The sequence below is a fragment of the Typopeltis vanoorti genome, chromosome 14 (genome assembly GCF_054136105.1).
Source record: "Typopeltis vanoorti isolate ZY-2024b chromosome 14, IOZ_Tvanoo_1.0, whole genome shotgun sequence".
Classification (NCBI taxonomy): Eukaryota; Metazoa; Arthropoda; class Arachnida; order Uropygi; family Thelyphonidae; genus Typopeltis; species Typopeltis vanoorti.
The window spans coordinates 82453343-82469801 of record NC_143562.1 but is presented as its reverse complement, the minus strand read 5'-3'; the positions used below and the strand labels follow the sequence as shown (position 1 = coordinate 82469801).

The 16459-nt window shown below is 36.7% G+C and overlaps 1 protein-coding gene across 3 annotated transcripts in view; it reads right to left on the bottom strand.

The window, feature by feature from the left end:
* LOC150099711 (uncharacterized) overlaps nt 1-16459 on the bottom strand; it is a 346327-nt gene that overhangs the window by 170132 nt on the left and 159736 nt on the right. For all 3 annotated transcript variants that reach the window (XM_090403848.1, XM_090403847.1, XM_090403849.1), the window contains one exon: nt 5438-5534. The gene's annotated coding sequence lies outside the window, so the exon portion shown is untranslated. The remainder of the gene's footprint in view (nt 1-5437; nt 5535-16459) is intronic.

Here is a 16459-nt window from a genome sequence, read left to right as displayed (position 1 = left end):
ATTAATAATTAAGGGGATACAAATCCCTTGTTGTTCAACTGCCAGTAAGCAAAACACTAAGATTGAGAACTATGAATCAATGAGTTTCACATATATATATATATATATATATATATATCTATATATATATATATATACCAATAAACTATCGGCGAATCCAAGTGTAAATGACCACTTGGTAGTACAACACCAAGGCAACTCGAAGCAAAGGTGGAGCAAGCTCCCTCACTATCCTTGATATTTTCTCATAATGTAAAAACACAGCCCCTAGGGGATGTAAAACTGTAATTACATTATGAGGAGAGGTCACTACCCAGACCAGTTTTAACCTTATGTATAGGTGAAGCGGGCTCTAAAAATAAGACGATCCCAAAAGATCGCCCAACTCAGCGTTGTTCCACTCGATGACAGGCTCACCCCGTCACCGAGAAGAACTTCTCAGCATTGGCTCTACTCAGTGGCAGGCTCACCCCACCACCAAGCAGAGCCATAATCTCAGCGGTGACCCCACTCAGAAACAGGCAAAAACCTACCTCCAAGTGGAGCCTCTCAAAGCCAGATCTGCCCCGCACCGGATTCCACCCTCATTGGGGGTCTCATCAGTGAGTAGGTAGACCTGGAAAATAACAAGGTTTAAGTGAAAAGAACTTACAAACCTTTACTATATGAATGCCATAAAGGTGTGTTTGTATATTATAACATAAATTGAAAGCCAAACGGCTATTTTTCTGGCGTCCTTAATAATAATTAAGGGGATACAAATCCCTTGTTGTTCAACTGCCAGTAAGCAAAACTCTAAGATTGAGAACTACGAATCTATGAGTTTCATATATATATATATATATATATACCGAAAAATTATCGGCAAATCCAAGTGTAAATGACCACTTGGTAGTACAACACCAAGGCAACTCGAAGCAAGTTGAACAACAAGGGATTTGTATCCCCTTAATTATTATTAAGGATGCCAGAAAAATAGCTATTTGGCTTTCAATTTATGTTATAATATGCATTCGAAATTCTCGATCTCATTATGACAAATCACAAAGGCTAAATTAAAATAAAAGACTACCAAGAATTGAAACATGCCATATAATGAATGTGTGAGTTCGCCTGCCACCTCAAATGCAAACAAGAAGCCATAAAATTCAACCAAGGGTTGAAACGTTTGTGTGAGTTGAGCCAGTCAGTAATGAGAAGTTCCATCGGAACGATAAATGACACCCTGTTGTGAATGTGTTAAAACTAATAGTGAATGTTGTTATGACAGTTTCAGATGTTATGGAATTCGACTGAAGAGAATTAGCATTTCGACTCAACACTTGTCGGTTGCTTTTGTCTTTGGGTCGCATGAACTTTTGTTAATACCGCACCAATCATATGCACATCTTTATAGCTGCTGTCTTGTGTAAAACAAAATTCAGCTTGTATGTATTGTAACAATTAAAAAAAAAACTTGAATAACTTATAAGCATATAAAAGGATATCACCTGTAAATCGTTGACATGCCAGCAAAATTCTCAGATGTGCCACCTCTGGGACAGGTGCCATAGGTTTGCCATCTAGGGTTTATATAGTGTTTATTGTTGAAAATTGTCTTTTTTTTCTGCCAGGAAAGCGCATTTAAAATCATAAGTGTGTTAATCTCAAGCTGAGCAGCTTATTTTCTGGTGAGTTACATACATATGAGAATATGAAAATTATACAAATGATATCCAAAAGATTTCAAGTGGTGACGACCTCTGGCCACTTAAAGAACATCTATGAAATGTTATTTCTGAAGACAGTGATGACGATTAAAATATGCACTTTATTTTATTGTGTCTAAAACATTTATGCATTATGTGCAATGAAATTTATGTACAATTTGTAATTTTTATAATTTTATACTATGTATTTGTCTTATAGTTTATGTTTTCTTAACTTTCAGAACCTAACCCTACTTTTTCTATGTGATCTAAGTCTTGTATAACGTGATTTATATAACGAGGCATTTCTATGGAACCTAACATCTGCGTTATACGAGGGTTACCTGTATTTCATTTAAAAAAAAAAATTCTATTTTGCCCAGTATGTAGTAGCTACTTGCCATCTGCCAAAATCTAATTGCCACATGCAAGTGGGCGAGTGCATTTGTCTAGCCCTGATGATCATAATGTTAATAAATGCAATTATTGCACTTTGGAACACAGAGGTTTAACGATGAACAATGTACAGATTGAACTGTGCTCTAGGAGGTAAATGAAATTAGGGATTATGGAGGGGAGGGGGTATGGTTAAAAGACCTGTAGTTCAAATAGCACATTGCAAAAGTTCCAATGCATTGCTGCTATGATAAAGAATGACAAGTAGAGATAAGGAATGGATTTTCCACTGTCCATTGTACACTGATCTGACCACACATGGATGGTATGTAAATTTTGTCACTTGGTCTTTTGTTGTGATGAAGGAACTTTGGAGGTGAATAAATAAGGCAATATCAGAAGCCTGGAATGCTGACTGTGAAGAAAGGTTGGAGAAATATAAATTGCAGAGTGCAGCAGATAGAAGGAAAAGAGATGATATGATAGAGATATTTAATTTCAAGGAATTTTACAACATTAATATGAATGAGATTAAGTAGAGGATGAGAACGAGAGCATACATCCCCCCCCCATTTGAAGTGTTATAAATATGAAGAAGAGAGGAGTAGATTTTTTTATGTGGAGAATGAGTGGAATGCACTGTTGGAATGTGTTATGAATGCTAGTATATCAGTGTGAATGAGTTTATGGTTCAAATGACAACTTTCTTGCTAGTTCAGCAAGATCTCCCAAGATGAGTGTGCCTCCTTGGAAATTTGTTATTTATAATAATGCTGAGAGTCATGAATTTAGTAATGAACACAATTTAAGTAATGAGTTAATTAACTCATAAATAAAATAAAAATATAATAAAACACCTGATAATTCAAATGAAACAATAATTTATAAACAAGAAACTGGAGTTATTGATATTTTATAAAACATTTTTTATAAGTGTTTTTGAAGAAATTATGGAATTAATGTAAAACTGTAATGATATTAATTGTGACAATACAAATGTCATTCAATCATATTTAATTTATTACAAATTTTGCTCACATTGATCATTTATCTATTATTAGCCATTCCAAATATCTATGAAGGATTTTTTTTAACTTGGTTTTTATCATACCCCCTCTCCCCCTTTTTTTTTGCCTATTAAACCAACTTTTGCAATTCACAAACCTTCAATCTATCATTATAGAGAGCATTCCACAGACCACTCAAAAAAAATAAAAAATAATAAAATAAAAAATAAATTCTATTTTTTTTTTTCAAAAAATAGATTACTCACCTCTATATCCTCTCCACCATTTTCTCATCCCCAAGAAACCCAGGTGACCAGACCTGAGCACAAGTAATCCACATGTGGGCATATCAAGGCTTTATAAAGAGGAATGATAACTCCCTTATCTCTACTTGTTAGTGTGTTCCTCAATAACCAAGTAATCCTTTGAGCTACCTTGGCTACTTTAGCAATATGTCCTCTAAACTTCTGCTCTCTATTTACCACTAGCCCCAAATCCCTGACTTCATCAATTTTTTGGAGTACAGTTCTGTCAATGTGATACATAGCTTGTATTTTGTATCTCAAAATGCATAATTTTCCACTTTTCCATATTGAATTGACATCCAATATGTTTTGCCAATACTGTCAGACTATTCAAATCATCCTGCAAGCTTTCTACATCACCTTGAGTAATTATCCAACTCTGCATCATCAGCAAACAACTGAATATCTCCCTTCAAATTAATTCCTATATCATTTATGTACAAATCAAAAGGCAGAATCACACTCTTAGTGTGGTTATGCTTTACTGATAATGTGTTTGCCATTTGGGCCCTATTGCTTATAGCCACACTCCCAAATTCACTTCACATTAGAAAAAGAATCAAATAATTGTTTGCATTTTGGCACATTAATCTCTCACCTTCCAGATGGCTCTCTATTTTTTTTTTTTTTTTCATTTATGGAAAGCTGTCACACACACAGGAGATATCTACTTAAACAATCACATCATCATCCAGTCCAGCAGTGTGGAATTCTAAAAACATATACACACAGAGCTAAGGCTATTTGTTCTTATGAAGCAGTCCTTTCTGCACAATTTCTGCATTTATTATCTTCAACATACTTTCTTGGCCAATCGCTACAGTTTTTATGAAACAGATAAAATAGTACATGCTCCTCCCCAAATAAGAACAAAACAAAACACCACTATTCCTATTCCATATATCCAAGGTACATCTGAAAAGATAGCCAAGATACTAATAAAATATAAACCTCACACCATATTCAAATTACATGTCAGATTAGCAACTGTAATCTGCTCTCCTGAGGACAAACTCCATCCTCTAGCATATTCTGGTGTGTACAAAGTTCCGTGGAACTTAGCCTATTGGACAGAGAGGAAGATCTGTTAACATCTGCTTTGGAGAACATAAGAAATAAATTTGCTATCAAGTCAGGACTGGTAGACTATGCTTTGGACACCCATACATTCAGGATTAGATGAAAAAAAAAACTAATGTGCTATATATAAGTTGTTATAAGTCAGACAGACTATTTTTAGAGTTAGCAATGGCTATGAAGCATTCTCCTAACCTTAACAAGTATGTTCTCGTAGAAAGGCTTATACGTTGATTATACATGATTATTAATTAACTTAAGGAATTCACAACATACACTAGAATATAAATTAAATTAAACTTTAATATATATTTCCAATATGCCATCTTCAAAGGAATTTAGAATAAAGACATGTGCACGCAGGCACTACATACAGTAAATGAGAATAAAGACACATGCACACATGCCTGTGTGCATGTGTCTTTATTCTAAATTTCTTTGAAGATGGCAATGTGACATTGCCGAAATATTGGAAATATATAATAAAGTTTAATTTAATTTATATTCTAGTGTACGTTGTGAATTCCTTAAGTTAATTAATAATCACTTAACAAGTATGGCTGCAATAAACTTTCAAGAACTGGGAAGACTATCATTTTAAGATCAACTGTAACACTTATTTTATTTAACATTAGGAGTTGCCAAATTTCCTTATTTCAGAGGAGATTCAGGACTTCAGATCTTTTGTCTATTACCATTTGAATTGTAATGGACAAAGATCTATCCCCCCCCCCCCCCATTTACTCATTGCTGCATTAAGCTGTAACAAGTTTTGCTCTGATAATGCTGGTTTGAAATCCAGCAAAATAAAAGCCAGTTAATAAATACCGTTTTATAATTTAGTTTTGTTTTGTTACTTTTTTAGTTTTGTTATAATACAGTTAAAATAAGTTATCAAATTTTTTATGATTCTTTAATCATTCTTCATCCTGTAAAGATAATCAAAAGCAAAACAAGTACTTACAATCTTATTTCCACTCGCAGTCAATAAAGATGCTAGACTGAATGCCTAACACTAGAACAGCAAATATTCATATAACTTCATCATTATTGTAGGATACCTGTTAAAATTATGATTTTATTAGTATATTATATTTAAATAATTTTGAAATATCTAAATATAATTTTGCAGCAATTTTTTTTTTAAATTTAAAATTTCTCTTTCAAATTTGAGAGACTTTATGGAATACTATGAGGCCCTACCAGCATAATTTGAACAACAATAGTAGTTTAAATATTTCAAAATTTTGGTTATTTATTTATTTATTCGTATGGAGTTTCCTCCCTTTTTCTCCCCCATCCCTATTGGGGTGAGTTGAGTCCCCTCATGGGGGGTTAAGTATTTATGGCTATAGATCCGTGTGTGTTCACAGGGCCGGTTTGCCTGCTTGCGGGATGAAAAATGCCAGATAAACTGGCGGGAAAAATCCTACCGACTGCGCCCATGACCGGCTAATTTGGCTATAGCTGAGGAAGATCCTCAAATTCCTCATGACTTTGACGGGAATCGAACCTGGGACACTCCTTCCACAGTCATATGGTTGTAAAGCGCACACCCACTAGGCTAACCGCACGGACAAAATTTTGGTGATTGGTGACTTTGAACTGCAACTAAATCTTGCAGTTCAGCTCCTCCTATAATGATCCAATTTGTATGTTCACTGTGATAAGATACTTATCAAGAAATATATTCAATACTTTATTTTATCATAATTAATTTTACATCTATAGCTCATCTGCCTCTATTCTATTGTCCAGCTTCCTCCCTCTGATTTAGAGAGAGAGAGCTAACAGGTCTGCCTGGAATGTATACCACACCAAAGTAATCACTCAACAATCCAGCTATTTCAAGTGCATCCAGCACTTTCCTACTGCCCATATTTGCTAAGGTCATTCTTCCATGTACATGCTAGAAGTTAAATGTTAAAAATGAAACAAATTCATCAAGATTTATTTGAGCTGCACTTTTTTGTTTAATCAGTAACTCCTCCTTGGAGGAGGAGGAGGTACTCATGGTGAGGGAGCAAGAGGTATATGAGGAATTAAGAAAACTGATGTCAAAAAAGCAATAGCTTGATCATGTGGCAATGTGTGTTTTGCAAAAATATTCCAGTGTTAACAGTGGGCTTGACATACTTGAATGCAAGCTCTTTTCAGGAGTCCTGCATTAGGACAAGTTCCAAATGAGTGGAAAAGAGGGCAAAATTGTTCCACTTCACAAAGGAAGTGATAAGACTAAAGCACCAAACAAAAGGTCAGTCTAGAGTTGTAGTTAAGTGAGGGCTAGGATCCAGAACTGGATGATAATAGCACATTCTCTTTGATTGTTGGTATATTATTATTATTATTAGTACCCCAAGACCTCATGGAGTCAAAGACTCATCTGGGAGGTCCTTTTTGGCTTCATTAGCTAACTGCTGTTCATACCTCTCTTTAGCTACCCTCACCAACCAAGTCAACCTCCTTGCCTGGTCTTTGTAGACCTTATGGAATTGGTTATTTCCACTTCTCTTATGCTGCCTCCACAATGCTCTTTTTCTCTGTATCACATTCTTAATCTCTTTATTCATCCATCTCACACCTACCTTCTCACTCTTGGAATACATTTAGTATGGGTTTGTTAAACAGAGATCATGTTTTAGCATTCTGCTTGCATATTACAACAAAGTGATCAAAGAGCAAAAGCATTATGGGAAGGGTCACTACCCAGACAGGTTTTGTTCTTTATTGAGGTCTCATCAGTGGGAGCCAGACCCAAGAAGCCACCATGTTTAAATCAGTGCAGAAATCTTATATTTTCCATTGTTAAATTTATATTTTGTTAAAGTTATATTTTTACATTGTTAAATCTTATATTTTCCATTGTTATTGTTAACTATCTGGATGAGAGTTGTGGAAAGTTGTTTTTTTTTTCTAGTTACGATGTATATTATATATGATAAGAAATTATACTCTTGTTTTAACCCTATACCCAAGTGTAAGCATAACATGAAGTGCCTTCACAACTAGTCTTTTATCTTCTGTGGCTTGATGGATGTCAGTCCCGTGGACTTTACTCCCTACATCGCTCTGAAATTCTCTGTTTAATGGAGAAATTTTTTGAGCACTTGGCTCACCCTTATTAGGGCTGTGTTGAAAGGTTTCAATCTGTGATCAGGGCCGCCTTTGGGCGTTTATGTTTCCATCTGTCATTTTCATCATAATTGGATGACTCACGAATGAGTAGGTTGGGATGGAGTGATGCTTGAGTAAAGTACTTGGTTGCTATCTGGAGGAGAAATGTAGGTATGTCTTGCAGGTTTCCATCTTGATGGAGAATGGTGTTTCTTACAAACCATGGGGCATCAAAGATCATTCGGAGGCATTTGGTTTGGATTAATTGCAGTCGTTTGATGTTGCTAGGAGAGGTGTGACTCCATGCCGGGGAACCATAAGACAGTATAGGTCTGATGATTGTTTTGTATATTCTTAATTTGTTTTCTGGACTGACTTTGCTTCTGCGGTTGAGTAGAGGGTAGAGCTGAGCTATTGTTGAATTTGCTTTATTGCAAGCATGAGAGATGTGGGAGTTGAAACTGAGACGGTTATCTAGTATGATTCCCAGGTATTTTACTTCTGTTTGCCATGGGATAACCGTGTTGAACATCGTGATTGCTCCATGATGGTCTGCTTTCTTCCTTGTAAATAGTATGGCCGTACTTTTATCTGCATTAACATCTATTCTCCATAATCGAAACCATTTTTCAAGATTTTTAGCTGCAGTCTGTAATCTTTGGGTGGCCAGGTATGGTTTGAGCGATCTGGTGAGTATTGCCATGTCGTCCGCATAAAATGCCATGATGGTTGATGTCGTACTTGGGACATCAGAGATAAAAATGTTAAAGAGTAGTGGTGATAATAGGGAGCCTTGTGGGACACCTGCTGTGATTCTTCTTGTAGTTGATCTGAGTCCACGAAGTTTCACTTGAAATTTTCGGTCTTTTAGGTAAGAGTCTATGATTTGAATGAGGTTTAGTGAGTATTTTGCAGTAATTAGTTTGTGGATGAGGCCTTTGTGCCACACTTTATCGAAGGTCTTTGCCACATCTAGGAAGATTGCACCTGTATGCTGTCTCCAGTTGTATCCAATAGTGATGTATTCTATGAGTCTGTGGATTTGTTGGGTTGTACTATGTCCAGTTTTAAATCCAAATTGTTCTTTCGGGATTACACCTAGATTCTCTGTTTCAGTTTGGAGGCGTATAAGAATTACTTTTTCTGCTATTTTCCCCAGGCTCGACAGGAGGCTGATAGGTCTGTAATTCTGGGGGAACTGGGGCGCCTTCCCTGGTTTGTGTATAAGGATTACCTCTGCTTGCTTCCATCGAGTGGGAAAATAATTGAGTCTTAGCATAGCATTAATGATTGCCACAAGATGCATTACTGTTTTATGAGGAAGTACTTTAATAATTTTGTTTGAAATCTGATCAGGACCTGGTGCTTTTCTGTTATTGAGGTTCTTGATAATTTGGTGGATTTCATTTGGTGTAGTGTAGTTTGAGTTGTCACGGGTGGCGGGACGACGAAGTGCATAGCGTACTTGCTTGTGGATGTTTTCAATGAAGCGCAAGTCCGCATGAGTATAGTTTGGTTGAAATTGCAGCTCCAATGAGTCTGCAAAAGCTTCAGCTTTTTCATCGTCTCGGTAGACTATACCTTTTTCTCCATGTATTGGTTTTATGTTGAGGTGATCGCTGCGAAGGGCTTTAGTCATCTTCCATAGCGAGTTATCTTCAATGCTTAAGGAGCTTAGTTTTCTCTCCCATTGCTGATTTTTATGGTCTTTGATTGCATATCGGACTAGGTTTATTGCTCTGTTAAGCTCTTTTTTATCCTGGGGTGATAGTGTTGAATGGTACCGTCGCCTAATTTTGTTTTTGCTTCGGATAAGTTTTAGGATCTCTTCAGGGAGCAGGTTAGTTTGGGTTGGAACGGTGACGGTGGAGGCTGTTGTAAGGCCAGATTGGATTGTTCTTTCTAGTTTATTGATCGCTATGTCTACTTCTTTGGGTGAGGAGATAGTTGGAACAGGGCCTGTGGTGTTACTGAGAATTAAGTTGAGCTTCTTGAGGTTTATGTAGGATTGTTCGGGGATGGTTACTGCTTCTCCGCCAAGGCTAAGCAGAACTGGATTGTGGTCGGAGCTAAGATCATTAATAACTTGCAACTTGAAATGATATGGGGTGTTTCTGAAAATGGCGATATCTAGCACATCAGGCCTGCCCATTGGTCCATAGTGAGTTGGTTCGACAGGACCTGCTATGATGATGTTTCTTGACATAGCAAATTTGTGTAGGCTCTTCCCGTTGTTGTTGGTGTTTCTACTATTCCATGCAGGGTGTTTTGCGTTTAGATCTCCTGCCGCTATTGTTGCTTCGTTTGTGTCAAGGAGTTGGGAGAGGTCTGAGGCTAGAAGTGATTTGCCAGGAGGGTTGTAGACTGAATATAGTTTTAAACTGCCTGTGTTTTTTGTTTGTATTTCAATTCCTGTTTCTTCCAGGTTTATGGTTGCTGATTTCTTTATCTCATTGTATCTAATGCTATTTTTAACAAATATAGCAGTTCCGCCCCCTCTGGAATTAAGTCTATCTGATCTTAGTAGTGTGTAGTACTTTATTTTGGGGTTGTCACAAGGTCTAAGGTGCGTCTCATTGACCAGAAGGATGTCTATCTTGTATCTTTCAGTAAATTCTTTTAGTTCTAGGAGGTTGTTTTTTAGCCCATTAGCATTCCAATAAGCAATCTGTAGTGAATTATTTAAATTGACCATGTTATCCATTAATCATAGAGAAGATGACTTGTGTGCTTTTGAGGAATTTATTGGTGTCAGCCTGACTGGGGTCACAACTAGTGAAGGCACTTCGCTAGTTTATATAAAATTTTTCTTATAAAACTTTCTTATATAAATTCTGCTATTAACTTCTCATCAGTTGGTTTAGTATCCCATAATGCAAAAACATTATGGAAAGGGTCATTACTCAAACCAATTTCAACCTTAATTAAGTCTTATATAATATGGAATGTATATGAATTCTGGATTGATTTAATCTTGTTATCATTTTGGGTCTGGCTCCCACTGATGAGACCTCAATGAAGGTAAAAACTGGTCTGGGCAGTGACCCTTCCCATAATGTGAAGTCAACAGCCTCTATATACAAGTAAATTAGTCATGACTACTTGAGTGTAGAATTAAAACAAGAATGTAATTTCTTGTAAAGTACAGTATAAAGTTCCAAGCATAAAAACTTTCCATGATAAAACTGTGAGGCTATATAAGCTAATCTGTGTGTCTGGAGTTGTGGTCTTAAGGTATTAGAGAAGTTGGTTAGGGGTAAAATCCTGAATTAAGTTGATAATAAGAGTGTTCTTTGGGAGGTTATGTTTTAGCAATTTATTTATATACTGCAACACAACATTGGGCACATAGTACTTTTTTTCTCTCCCCCTCCAAAAGGCCTTTGATAGATTGCCACATGACGTCAGCAACTAAATTGGGATGGATGAGGTTAGATAACAGATTATCGAGTTGGATAAGTATGTAGTTGTGTAAGGAGGAGTGATTGTTTATGGATGAGCAGTTTCCCAGAAGAGGAAAGTCACTAGTAGTGTGCCCCAGTGGTCTGTTTTGAGGCCACTGCATATTTAACTTGTATGTTAATGATACTGAGAGAGGTTTAAATAGGAATATGAATTTGTTTGCAGATGATACAAAGCTGGGGCGAACCATGAAGATTTTACAAGATTTAAATATACTGTAAGTGGAATTACTGGTTCAGTGCCACAAAGTGTAATGCTTTAAAATTGAAAAGCAAAGATGGGATGCAGAGTAATAGAGCTGTGGATATCTTACAGGAGATAGAGAAGATAAGAGACCTCGAGATAATAGTGGACAAGGACCCAAAATTTAGAAATGTATAAGTAAGGAAGTTATTGTTCCCTTGGGCACAGATTTGGTCATCTAGTTTTCATGAGACAAGATCTATTGGAAATAATCCAGAGAAGAATGACTAAGGTAGTTTTGTCTCTGTATGAAAAAGGATTAAGGAAATTTGCAGAGTTTTGTAAATAGAAAAAGAAGGGGGGGGGTATGACTGAGACATATAAGTTGGTAAGGGATTATTACTGGATTATGTGAAAGAGATTTTTTCACAGAATCAAGCAGTGGAAGCTCATTCATAAGGGCTGCATTGAATGCAGCCCTTATGGACAAGCCACCACTTGAATTAGGGTAGCCATGTGTGGTACACGTGACCATCTATGGAAGCTGTATAAATAGGGTATACAGGAAAGTAGGAGTAGATTTTTTGTGTATAGAGTGGAATGCATTTCAGAGTGTAATGAGTGCAGAAAGAGTGAATAAGTTTAAGGCATGGTTTGAAGCCATATGTGTAACAGTAAGACTTCGTGCAATGAGTCTTTTCACTTCATGGTGGTGGTGGTCTGATGATGATAATGATAATTAACTTACTGTTTAACAGATTCTTCATTATTATATTCTTCCACAGTCTGAAAATGGAATCCTTTCAGTAAAGATTCCATAGAAACAATTCCATAGCCTACCACATTTATTTCCTTACAAAAAAAAAAAAAAAAAAAAAAAAAAAAAAACTTAACCTAGGAAATGAAATGTACACCCTACCCACTGAAGCACAGATATTTTTTGTTGCAAACACTACATATAGGTTGTCTTTCTTTATCTGTGCAAATATTCCTAATTTCTTGCACTTGAATATATACTCATATATACCCATACACGGAATCATACACCAAAGCAGAAAGTACTACTTGAACTTCACAGTCAGAAAAGTATAAGTATTAAAATATAAATGACAAGTAGTCAACTATTGTCTCTAATGAATTTAACATTTACATAAACACAATAAGCAATATAAGACAATGAAGTGTAAGTAAATTACCTGTATGAATGAAAAAGCAATTGATAGCAAATATAGCTAATAAAGACAAATGATATAAAAGCATAATCAACATGTCCTATTTCCAATACTAATACCAGTAGCTTCTCTTTTATTAAATTAATTAAATTACAGAGCCTTAAAAATAATTAGATATTCTTTTGTGATTGGAATATAGTGAGCAGTCTTCATAATGAATGTTTATAGTAATTAGCAATACTTATTGTGTAGTAATTGTTTTAATGGGGCCACTTATAAGTGAGGCCTAAGAAATGATCTAATCCACTATAGGTATTAATAGTTTTATTCAAGTCATTGCTTATTACTATAAACATTTATTACAATAGTCAAGCATTAAAAAAAATTCAATTGTTTGTATTTTAGGATAGAGTTAAAGTAATTAGTGAGATAATATATCTGGTGGTGTGAGATTGAGGCCAACAGGACAAAGTGTGAGAGTGAGTGATTGGAAATAAATCCAGCAAGCAGTACATCTGAAAAGAGAGAGAGAGAGAAAGTTACAAGGTAAGAAAATGAAGCAGGACAAAATGAGAGAAGGGGAGTAATAGGAAAGTTTGTTGTGGTAATTCTATGATAAGAGGAGTGCTTAATGAGCATGACTAAATCTTGTTTCTCTAATGCAAAAATTAATGATATTAGTAAAGCTTTCAGGCTGCAAAGATGCAAAGGGACAACTGATTGTTTTCGGCAGGCATGAATGACTCAAAAGTATAGTATGAGAAAAGATACTCAAAGAGTATGAGAGAAAATTACTCAAAGAGGCAAAAAAAGAAGAATGAGAGAGTAAACACTGCAAGCCTGTTGTCATGGTATAATAGAAGTGAGTTTAGGATGAAAGCCATGTTGCAAATACTTGTTGACCTGTGGACTGAATTTGATGGATGGAAGAACTTATATAAAGCTGATGGATTGTTGATGAAATGCAAAATCAGAAAAACTAAAGCTATTAGAAAAGATGCGGGTGTGTGTCTCTGTATACTCATGAGGCCAGTGGGCATTATAATGATCCAAAAATGCAGAATCTACTCTCTCTCAAGTTATGAAATTGAAAAGGGTGGTCAGTACAAGGTATATAAAGGTAGTTGTGGACCTAAGGGGAATAGAATACTGGAGTTTGTGTACACTAACATCAGAAGCATCGAGAATAAGAGAAGTTTACAATATTGGTTCGTGTACCTTGCCAAAAGTTAGAAGTAATTAGTGAGACCTGGTTGTGAATTGGATGATACAGTTATAGGAATAGAAAGTGAGAGACTTATTATCTTCCAGAAGGATAGAATCGGATGAGGGTAGAGAGGTACTGCTGATGATAGCAGATGAATTGCAGTAGGGGACTAACTGGAGAACAGACATGAGGAAGGCAGTGCATTTGAGGCAGGGTAGTATGAGATAGTCCAATTAGACAAAAGAGGTGTTGGGAGGGGGGGGGAGGACAAGAGAAGATATGGATGACATGCATCAGCAAATTAGAACAATGAGCGCAGAGCAAAGAATTATTATGGGAACTTCAACTACAGTAATATAAATTGTATGCATAAATTCCATTTCTTCCTGTCACGTGGGAAGAAACTGAAATGTATACTTGTACTTAATGAGATTAAATATCATCCTGCATATTATAAGAATGTGCAATGGAATTGGTGTCTGTGACTAGACTGTTTATTTTATGTCTCAACTCTGTTAAAGTCTCAAGGAGAAAGATAAAATAGGTTCTGTTGCATAAAGAAGGCTCTTAGGCAGAGGGAGCAAATTATAGACCAATTATTATTTAGGCATGGTGGTAAGGTTACTAGAGAAGCTGGTCAAAGACAAAATTCAGGAATAGGTGGATAATAATATGATACTATTTTGGAGAGAGCATGGCTTTGTGAAGGGGAGATTGTGCCTTAGTAATTTACTCACTTTTTTATAATAACAGCAGTTGAGTGAGATAAAGGAAATAGCTATGCAGTGATCTGGCTGGATTTTATTATTATTATTATTATTCAGGCCTCCATGGAGCCAAAAGACTCATCGTCAGAGATCCTTTCTAAGAAACACAAGTCTATCAAGACTCATTGAGGGAGGTCCCTCCTAGGTAACACAAAGTCTATCATACCACTCCTTAAATGCATTGACCATTCTCGCTCTCATCACTCTATCAGGCAATGCATTCCATGGTTCAACCACACTCCACACAAAGAAACTACTCCTCACTCTCTTTCTCACAGTTTCCTTTCATAACTTCCAGGGATGGCCCTTTGTCATGACTCCTTCCTGCTGTTCAACCAAGCGAAAGAACTCCCCAGTGTCAACCTGTAACCACCTCTCAACAGTTTAAAAGTCTCAATCATATCACCTCTCCTTCTATCCACCAAACTCTGCAGTCCACACTCCCTCAGCCAATCCTCATAACTAACATTGTACAGTCCTGACACCATCTTTTTTTTATCTGCCTTTGTACCCTTTCCACAGTTAATTTATCCCCTTCAAATCCTGGGGACCAGATCAGAGAACAATAGTCTAAGGGTGGTCTGATCAGAGTCTTATACAATGGAATGATAACCCTTTTATCTCTGCAGGTTAGTGTCCATCTCATTATTGCAACAATCCTCTGTGTTACCTTCACTACCTTTGCAATATGTCCCCTAAATTTCAGGTTTCTATCAATCATCAACCTCAGATTGCTTGTCTCCCCTACTTCCTCCAGTTTAACTCCTCCCATAGAGTATGCAGCATTCCATCGATGTGTCCCAAACCTCAAGCCCTTACATTTTGCTGTATTAAACTGACATCCCCATTCACTTGCAGGGCTACCACATCTGCACCATTACTAATAACCCTTCCCAGCTTTGCATCATCCGCAAACAACTGAATATCCCCTTGCAATCCACAGACAATGTCATTGATATAAAGGTTAAACAATATAGGTCCCAGTACTAAGCCCTGTGGAACCCCACTTGTAACCTTCTGCCTCTCTGATATTGCTCCACCATATACAACTCTCTGATACCTATCGGATAGCCAATCCTGAATCCAGTTGACCAATCTGACATCCAGACCCATGTGCTACAACTTGAATATCAGCTTATCATATGGCACCCTGTCAAATGCCTTTGCGAAGTCTAGGAAAATGGCAGTATATGCCTTTCCCTCATCTAATGCTCTTGTAACTTTATTATAAAAGGCTAGCATATTGCTAAAACAAGACCGCCCCTTCACAAATCCATTACCCTCATCTGTCCAATGCTGTATACTACTACTTTCTCCAAGATCTTACTAACTACTGATGACACACAAACTGGCCTATAATTAGACACTTCCAGTCTGTTACCACCCTTATGCAATGGCACTCTCTTACCTTCCTTTCATTCCCTGGGTACCTTTTCAGTAGCCAGACTTTCATTGAAAAGCCAGGTCAAAGGAGCTGCCAGTTCCTTAGCACATTCGCTCAAAACTTGTGGTGAAATACCATCCAGTCCAACAGCTTTACTGACATCCAGGGTACTCAGTATTTGGAACATGTTCTCCTCCTGCACCTCTAAACCTCAAACCTGCCCTATCCCATTAGTATTCAAACTGACTCCTCCAGGAGGAAATACTCCAATAAAGTGTTCATTGAACAATTCCACTATGTCCTCTGCATCAGTCACTCTATTCCCATTTTTATCCCACAATGTCATTCTTCCACAGTCATTTCTCCTCCTACTGGCCACATAGCTAAAAATTTCCCTAGGATTTTCCTTGGATCTAAGGGTCAATCTTTTCTCATATTCCAGTTTCACCTTCCTTACCATACTAGTCACTCTCCTGGCCTGTGGCTTATATTCTTCATGCATCTTCTCTTCACCTGTCTCCTTATATCTCTTCCATAGTCTCTTTTTCGCATGCAATTCCTGTTTAATATTGTTTTTCATCCACTTTACTCCAAATTGTGTCCTGTTCTTCATTCGTGGAATACAGCTTACCATTGCTGCTAACAAATATTCCTTCACAACTTCCCAAGCACTAATGATATCCTGGCCTTCCAATTC